This window comes from Sciurus vulgaris (assembly GCF_902686455.1).
Source record: "Sciurus vulgaris genome assembly, chromosome: X".
NCBI classification, from domain to species: domain Eukaryota; kingdom Metazoa; phylum Chordata; class Mammalia; order Rodentia; family Sciuridae; genus Sciurus; species Sciurus vulgaris.
In genome coordinates this window covers 53,788,261-53,795,114 of record NC_136471.1, presented here as the reverse complement: position 1 = coordinate 53,795,114, position 6,854 = coordinate 53,788,261, and the positions used below count along the sequence as shown (strand labels likewise).

The 6,854-nt window shown below is 40.5% G+C and overlaps 1 pseudogene across 1 annotated transcript; it reads right to left on the bottom strand.

Moving 5' to 3' along the window:
• Positions 1–5,514: 5,514 nt before the first annotated feature.
• Positions 5,515–6,627, bottom strand: LOC306650779 (methylosome protein WDR77-like; annotated as a pseudogene). The gene has a single exon. The product of its transcript is annotated as a methylosome protein WDR77-like (transcript).
• Between the last annotated feature and the right edge of the window lie 227 nt (positions 6,628–6,854).

Sequence of the window (6,854 nt, the reverse complement as noted above, 5' to 3'; positions counted from 1 at the left end):
GACTTTAATATAAAAGTCTTGGATTCTGGCAAGCTTTGGATTATTCATACTGTTTAGTTCTGAGGGTCATAGAGGGAACCATATGTCAGCGACAGCATGCTGAATGCCTTTTTTCCAAGCCTAAACAAAAATCTTCAAAATAATTACTTGGAAATTATCTTTGTCCTTTTTCCTTGTGCTCCCTAGTTGATGTCATTTTTTATTTTCTTTTTTTCTCTTTACCTAATTAGAAAATATAAAGTATACGATGAGTAGTGAACAGAATGTACTTCCAAAATATAATTCTTAGGATCACAAGTTCAAAGGCAGCCTCAGCAACTTAGTGAGGTCCTAAGTAACTTAGCAGGACTCTGACTCAGAACTTTAAAAAAAATAAAAAATAAAAAGGGCCAGGGCCAGGGATGTGGCTCAGTGGTTAAGTGCCCCTGGAATCAATCCCAGTATCAAAAAAAAAAAAAAAAAAAAAAAAAAAAAACTTTTAAAAAGCAACATGGTATATAAAATTTAGGAGTAAAGAGAAAAAAAGAAGCATCACTTTAAACTTTTGGCATATTAATATGTTTATTTAACAGCATTGACTTTAAGAATGAAGCATTATCATTGTCTTTTGCTTTCCTGTTATGGTTTTCAGCTCAGTAAATTCCAGCTTCCTGATTTTGTCATACTACGAATTCTACTGCACTCACTCATCAGATCTATTTTTGGCATCTGTATCCTGTTCTCCATCTCTAAGGGCATATTTATCAAATTCTTCAAACTGACTCAGAGTGTCTGGTGACTTCTCAGATAGGTTGGGCAACAACTATTTCACTGACTATAGCATAGGAGAAGAAATAAGTCATATCCTCATTTTCTGCAGGGAGGTTAGTGCTGCTATGTTACTGTATCCATATTTTCTTCCATGCATGTTTACATTTTTAGCATTCTTTAGAGTTTCTCCCCCAAATTATCCAATCCCCACTGAATAATGTTGTTTTGAAATAAAAAGAAGCTAATTATCTTTCATAAAGAAGCAAGGGCTACTGACCCTGTGACAGCACGACCTACCCTTTATGGTTGGGTTTTCCAGTAGTAGAAATGGGTTGTGCTGCATAGTTCCATGTTCCTCTGCATGTATCCAAGTGTTGAAAGATGAGGTCTCTTATCCACACAGAAATACAGTGGCATTTATTATTTTTAGTCATTTAAATTTGTTCAACAGTCATTTGTGGAGCACCTACAATATAATGAAGTGCATGCTGTAGAGAGAATGTGGTGATGAGTGTGGTATGGCTCCAGCCTTCAAGAAGCTTGTCATTTTTCAGGGCACGGAGGAGGTTGCAGTGTAAGCTAAATATACAAACAACTGTAATACAATTCAGAATATGATAAGGGCAATAAACAAATGTTCTAGAGCAGGCTAATCATAAGTGGTACCTGGAACAGGGAAGGATTCAAGAAGAAGTAAGCAATGGAACTGTGAAATTGAATAGAACAGATCTCGACAGACAGAAATAAGAAAGGGAATGATTCAGGCAGAGGTAATAACGTGAACAAAGACATGGGGAAAAGTTTGGAGAAAGACAGGTGACCCAATCTGATAAAACAAAGGGTGTACATACTTTGGTAGAAGGCAATAAAACTATGCAAGTGAGTTGAGGCCATATCATGGGGAAACTCAACTGATTGAGAAGTTCAGAATTTATTCAACGATAACAGAGAAACAATCCTCTGAGAAGGATTTATGCATCTCTTTATTTTCACCTTCCACATTTCCAAAAGGAATTTGAGGCAACCATCAAAATTAAATGCAACATAATAGGATAAAACATGTCAAGAGATGAAGATGAAGGGAAAAAATAATAATAAAATTGTAAAAAGATACCAGGACTGAGTAGTGCACTGAAAATTTGTAATGAAGATCTGCGTAATTATTATCAATGGGGCATAGAGTCAGCTCTGGGTCTCTAATTTGTCAAAGCAAACACCAAGATGTGATATGCAGACTACTGTGTTATTCAGTTTTTCATTACTGTCACAAATACCTGGGATAAATCAACCTATAAAGAAAAAAGGTTTATTTTAGCTAATGGCTTTAGAAGTTCCATTGCTTTGAACCTGTGGTTGTGTGTCACATGGTGGGAGCAAAACCAATCACTTCATGGTGGGGATACAAAAAAGAGAGAAAGAAGAAGACCAGTCTTTTATAATCTCATTCAAGGGCTCATCTCCTATGACCTAAAACTTCCCATTAGGCCCCACCGTCTAATGTTTCCACCATCTCCCAATAGTACCAAGCTGGAGACATATTCCAGATCCAAACTATGGCAGCTTTGAAGGTCAGTTTTTGTATGAGCTTCATGGGATCAGGGAATTCCTTGAAACCCATATGAGTCTGAGTGAACTAGGTGGGAAAGAACCACCCTCAATGTGGGTGAGCACTATCTACTCAACAGAGAGAACAAATACAGAAGGCCAACTGGCATCTCCCCGGAGAGTTGGTACATGTTCATCTACTGCCCTAGACATCAGAAGTCCAGCTTCTCCAGGCTCCAGACTCGAGAACTTACAGCAGCAGCCCCCTTTCATGGATTCTCAGGCTTTTGTTCTTGAACTGAGAGTTACATCATCAGCTCCCTGGTTCTGAGGCCTTCAGACTTGGACTGAGCCACCGCTACCAGCCTCCCTGGGTCTCCAGCCTGCACATAACTTATCCTGTCCCTTCTCAGTCTCCATAATCTTATGAGGCAATTCCCAATAAATCCTCTTCCACATTTCTGTATACACATCCTATTGTCTCTGTCTCTCTGGAGAATCCTAATACATGGACTGAGGACACAATCAAATTTGTACTTTTTTAAGGTCAGTCCAGCAATGACATGAAGTGGGGACTGGAGAATGGATAATGTAGGAGGAGAGTAGTCTGTTCAGAAAGTTATTACAGTGGCAGGGACCTCGACAAGGGTGAGGACAAGAGATTTTCTAATGGCATCTAGTTTCCTTTAATAGAAGTCTGGCAGAGAGGATAAACTGTTGCTCCAGTATCTCTATGGCCCCAAACGTTGCAAATGACAAATCTCAAAGATGTACAAGACTCATTTGGTGCTATTTTCTGTCTGCTAGAGGAGTTTTCCTTGGGGTGTGTGTGTTGCACAATTAATTTCTTTCAAGAGATTCTTCCCTGAGTATCCCCAGGCATCTGGCAGGTTAAAGTCCTCTGTGTCCTCTTGTACAACAATGACATCTTTAACTGTTACCCTGTGTGGTACCTTTCAAAGTGGACTACCCTTGTGCAGTCTGAACACTTGTAAACCATTTAAGAATAAATGTTCAGTTAATAACTGGTTTCTTTCCAAATAAATAAAGGATATGCTTTTTTACCTCCTTTTTGTGTGTTCACTTTCAGTATGATGATATGTGATGTTAGCAGCAGGGAAAAGAGATGCCTTGCAAAGGCAACTGCAGCTCCAAAATAAAAAAAAATTAAAAAAAAAAATTAAAAAAGGGAGTCAAAGTAGTAACATAGAGATTCATTTCATTTTAGAATGCCTGGCCAAGGCAGCAAGATCTATTTGAATAACAGCAGTTATGTCCTGTGGTGAAAGTAAGCTACTCCCCGCTGGGCCTAAATTATTCAGAAGCAGGGGTAAGTAGAGAGGGGGAGTAATCATGTCTACCAATGGGGCATGTTAACCTTTCTAAGCAACATGTATCATTTCAGGTGTGTGCACATGCATGCGTGTATATACACAGTGTATGCACACACACAAATACAGATATATAAATAGATAGATATACACATATATGCTTCAAAGTATATTCTATATTTTAAATGACATTTTAATCATAACATGGCTACAAAAAGGATCCTCTCTTAACTCACCTTCACCTTCTTCCTGAACTACTCCATGGTTCCATTCTTCATCCTTTCTTCCTACCATGTGCCCTTCTGACTAAGCCTACAAAAGGAATAGCTCTCAAACACCTCTAGTATCCTGGTAGCTTTTTATTTCTGCTTAGCCATGGCTCAGATGCTTTTTAAAAATTTAATTGAAATTTATTTCATTTTTGTGTAATCTGAAAAAGAGAGAATGAGCCAGAACAAGATAGAAAGAAGCTTATGTGTAAGATATCCAGCATAACACTGAAACAGTGATTCTCAAAATTCAGCATAATCAGAATCAGCTGGGGGAGCTTGTGACAACATGAACTGCTAGGTCCACCCCCAAGTTTCTGACTCAGGGTATTTGGATGAGACCCAAATGTGCATTTCTAACAAGATCCCGGATGATGTTGATGCTGGTAGCCTGAAGATCACACTTAAAAGCTAGTGCACTAATATTAGTGTATTACTAATAATGTTAAAAAGAAATGAACTACAGTTACATACAATCACATAATGAATCTCACGAACATAACTCCAGGTTAAACAAGTTACTAAAGACAACATGTAGTACCTTAGCATTCTTTTCTTTTTCTTTTTCTTTTCTTTTTTTTTTTTTTGTACAGGGGATTGAATCCAGGGGCACTCAGCCACTGAGCTACATTCCCAGTCCTTTTAATTTTTTTTTAAATTTTGAGATTTTAAGCTAAGCTTCTTAGGGCCTTGCTAAGTTGCCAAGGCTGGCCTCAAATTTGAAATCCTCCAGCTTCAGCATCTCAAGTCGCTGGGGTTATAGGCGTGTACCACCACACCTGGCCATTAGCATTTTTTAAGGTTCCAATGTTTCTTTTCTTTTTAAACAATGCCTAAACTCTTTATTTAACCAATCAGTATTTCTAATTCTTTCCCCAATGTTGAATTTCAAAATCTTAGGAGTCTACAAATACAGCAGATTTCCTATATCCCCAGAAGGGCCCAGAGGCAGGAGATCAGTCCTCAGACTGGTTTTGGGTAGCAAAGGTGACAAAGACTTCTTTGTAACAGTCTGTCAGTTTTCTAGCTTCACTCAAATGCTTTAAGCTCTTCACCACCCCTAAACTTTGCTCAGTGAAGCTATGCCAGAAAAACACTTATCTTTCATATACACAAAGCTATGGGGGTCAGGGAGGCATCATACAGGCATAAGCCAAACTTTTTATTCAGCCAGAAAAAATGGGTTTTGATTCAGATTAATGGCAAGGAGCTGTGCAAAACTGTGGTGAGTGTATCCTATCTCTTTGTTCAAAGTAGCTGGGTTGGAATTTTGTGAATGGAAGCATCTCCCATGATAATGGTAAATCGAACTCCATTTGAAAAATTAAAAGTTGTACCTATTCTTATGAGTTGCTTCCAAGAATCCAGGAATGACCATATCCCATACTTCACTCAGGCACGGCCAATTCTTTGTAGAAAACTACATGGGAAGCATCAAATCCTTTTTTCAATTTTTATGGGGGAGGGAGGTGCTTAAGGAAGATGGAGGACAATTCTTTTTACTTTCTCTTGGCACCAAAAACTATAGATCTTCATGTACACTAAGGTACACATACATATCCATTTTCAGGAAAGTTTTTCCTCCCTGTGACTACAGGATACCAAATTCCAGCCTCCTTCACACTGAGAAACAATGCCTACTAACTGCACAGATTGAGTGTATCAATATCCAAGACTCCTCTGTTGTCTCACAAACTGAGGGGTTAGGGGCGAAGGAGTGGATTCTCATGAGGGGTTTACTTTCTTTCTTAAATCCAATCTACTCAGCAACACTCTCAAGTCCAGGGACTGGGAGAGGTTCTGCGGGCACAATATGGTAGATGACCTAATAGTCCCAGCCAACTGTGGTGAGGAGGGAGTGATTGAGTGGAGACCAATTAGCATCTCACAAAAAATCTCTGTGGGCCTGGCTTCTAAACACATCAGAAAGGCTTGAGTCCAGCACAGCAAGTGAGCAGTCTTCACTGAGAAAGGCCAGGAAGGGAACCCTGTGTGGGAGTCCACAAGGGAGACATTCCCATTCTTATCACCAAAGACAAAGACTTCACTTTGTTGAGGATGCCAAGCCAGGGAGGTAGGAAGGTAGCCAGAGGCATTGCAGTCTATCTGTGATGATGGCTTGGGACAGCTGGTATCCCACAGTAAAATTCTACTATCCTCACTACAAGAAAGAAGCATGGAGTCCTTATGGGGAGAGGCAGCAACACACCGGTCAGTCATGAGCTCCATATGAATTCAATACCATCTGGTGAGCAAGGTCTCAAATCTTAATGCAGAAGTCTTAGGTACCACTGACAGCTTGTGTGCCAGAACTCAGGATACTGACTGTAGACACAATGTCATGCTCCTACTTGCAGAAGTTGCTGACAATAAGTGTCTAATTCTCATCCAGTTCCCACAATCCAACTGCACCTGAATGAGAAGCCACCAGGATACTTCTGTCCCCCACCCAAGTGAGGTCGGCCACGCCGGCCTCTGTCTGGACTCCAGTGGAGCAGAAGCCTTCGTTGGGGGCAGCACACAGGTCCTTGAAAACCAGAGGGAGCCAGCCCACAGCGGCCACTAAGGCTGGAGGCCCCAAGCAGAAGCGCCCCATCAGACCAGTACTGCGCAGCCTCCAACTGTCTTCCCATACATGCGGGCGCATTAGGGGGAAGGTTCCACTCCAAGACAGCCGGGGGTACTAGAGGGGACGACGTTTCCTTTCCCACCTCCATGGTTCCAAATCCAACCTAAACCCAAACTGTACGTCTGCACAATTCAGCCTGAGCAGCAATCCACACATGGTGCGCCTCTGGGTCTCCTGTTCCAACGTTTTTTATTCTCATTTCTGTTTGATGATTTCCCCAGAAAAGCCTTATATTTTCACAAGAAATATACTGAAAGTGTACCGCAAAATTCCTTCCCAGGATCTCCAAACACATAGTACTTTCTTATCTAAAGTGTTGAGGTTGGTAGG